Here is a 2860-nt window from a genome sequence, read left to right on the forward strand (position 1 = left end):
TTGCCATAGGTCATTACTATTTGTACCTCTGATCTTTTTGTTTTGTTTTTCTGTATATATTTTTCTTTTACTGTTAGTGTGGTTCTGTTGTTTGCATTGAAAGGTGAGCGTCTTCTGCTTTTTTTTTTATAAGTATATTACTGTCTTAGTTTGTATCGCCATTATTTGAAAAAAATTTTCTTAAAATTAGACAGTTTTTTATTCTTTTTTTTTTTTTTTATTTGGAGTGTTTTGTGATTTTGCTATTTTTAATATGCTCTTGTGTAACCATATGTGTCCGTGTGTAACGTGATTTTAAGCTTTGTGTATATGTATTTAAGTGTGATCTTGTGTGTGTAATTTTGGACGGCCTTTGTATATTTTTAATGACTAATGTTTTAACGTAATTTAGTTTTAGCTGTTCCGTGCTTTTATTAATTTATTTCATTTTCCATAGAATTCCCTGATGATGTGATTATGAATCACGAAACGTAGGAGGCAATAAAGGAAGTGTGAATCTCCAGAGTATTCCTGCCCTTGACTACAATTTACGTATGTGCATCGAATCTGCCAGATTTGTGATATATATATATATATATATATATATATATATATATATATATATATATATATATATATATATATACACACACATATATATAACTGCATATAACTGCATGGTACATTACATAACATTTCCTATTTATACATGTTTCTACTTGAAGGCATGGGCATCATGCCATACCAACGATCACTTATGAGGGTGATAAAAATTTTTGTACAACTGGCAAATATTATTACGCACATAGACCCATACTCATAGGACTTGACAATTCAGGAATGTCTTTAATAAACACACGCAATGTTAAAAATACATTGCCTGCAGTATAATGTACGTTTATAAAGGCATTTACTTTACCAAAATTGTTTGTTTCAGTGGAGGGTTTATTATCATTACTGCGTTACTAACGTGTTTCTTATTTTAAAAATGAAAGTAACAAAACCATGGTAATTAGTGTTATATGAAATATTTGATCTTATTCCATCACGATTTAGCTTCGATAGGTTTTGTATTTTTTCCTATAGGGAAAAATAGCATCTATCACTAGAATGATTTATAAAAACGCAGACACCTCACTGTTGTATTAAATTAAACTAAATTAATCCTGTATTTTGATTTATAAAACGCAGACACCTCACTGTTTTATTAAATCAAACTAAACTAATCCTGTATTTTGCCAAAAACTATTGATGCATCACTGACCACGTTGTCGCAAACGAATTTTGGATATCTATAATATACAACTTACTACAAACTCACAGAATTTGTCATATGTTAAATGTTAATTTCTTCAATGTATAGTATATAGTACTTACATTTCATAAATACTAAGCTGGAATGCTAAGCACAATAGGTGCTATACAGTATTCATTACATAAACATTAAGCCTGAAATACTAAGCACAAAAGGTAGTATAGAGTATCTTCAGTTCCATTGAACTGAATATCAAATTTTGACACCAGACTGCTTGGGAAGATGCGAAGTTTATTCCTAGGAATAAGCAAGGCCAAAAGTTCACTTACTTGCAGATAAACACTTGCAAGTCAAATCAAATCTACTTCAACTGACTAAGAAGGCAGTGACTCATCATTATAAATATTATTCTCATCAATTCATTTAATCCGGTTTTCATTATATACGGTGTGCTCGGCAAAGTTATAAATAAACTTCCCCTCTCGTCTAACTCATGACATCACGTAGGGTTACTGGAAACTGTGACCTATGATGGATATGAGGTGTGACAGATTTTCACTTTGACATGTCCCTAGAGCTTGACATTTTGTTTATTTTTTTTTTTTTTTTTGGGGGTGGGAGGGGGAGTGGTGTAGGATGCGGGGTGGAGGTGAGGGAGTGTCAGGGCGGGGTCATGGGGAGAAGGCGCTTGTTTTGGCCAAAAGCCCTAACTTTACTTTAGTGATAATTTCAAATATCTCAAGTTCAGAAGTCTAATTATAAGTAAATTTTACTTTCTTTTCCTGAATCATTCTAAAATCCCTATCGGTTCTTAAGGTATTTTTTTTCTTTATAAATAACATATGACGCAATGCAAAAAAAATTAAAGAATTAAAAACGAATTTCTACCCTCCTCCCGGCACATGACTTTCGCCCTGGGAGGAAAATTACCACCGTGAGGTCCGGCCGCTGACGTAGCCAAAACAGTTTGGCCAGAAAGACATGACTCGCGCGATAGGTATGCATAAACACTCGGGATCCCCATTAGAGGATTATAAGAAATAAAACGAAGAAGAAAACATGGCGGAAGTTTTGTGAAAACTCACTCTCTTATTAAATTAGTTGTCCAATTTAAGAATGTTTCTTTTTTTTTATCTTGAAAAGTTGTGGGTGACACAAGCCTTGGACTGCATTAGTCATGGACCTTTTTAACGTCTGTTACATGTTGGTAGATGGTTAGATTGAGCAGGCCTTTTGCCAGTACGGGCTCTCACCTGTAAGTGTGAAAGGGTGTAGGAGACTTGGTGTGGACCTTAGGACTCCGCCCATCCAACGGAGAACGCGTTATGAGTGAGATATAAATTTATGATGACAGCCTGATTTGGAGAATTTGAAAAAAAAAAAAGAGTAACAATTTAACCGGATGGATTCACCAATGAAAGAAGAGACTGGCAATCTAACTGGATGAATTCACTAAACAAAGTCAAAAGCTAACTCTCTCTCTCTCTCTCTCTCTCTCTCTCTCTCTCTCTCTCTCTCTCTCTCTCTCTCTCTCTCAACGTCAAGATGCTTGTTTCTTCCTCCTAAATCTAGGCTTCATCGATCTCTTTAGGTTCCTTATCGCACAATGCCAATTAAATACATTGA

This window comes from Macrobrachium rosenbergii, chromosome 5 (genome assembly GCF_040412425.1).
Source record: "Macrobrachium rosenbergii isolate ZJJX-2024 chromosome 5, ASM4041242v1, whole genome shotgun sequence".
In the NCBI taxonomy this organism is placed as follows: domain Eukaryota; kingdom Metazoa; phylum Arthropoda; class Malacostraca; order Decapoda; family Palaemonidae; genus Macrobrachium; species Macrobrachium rosenbergii.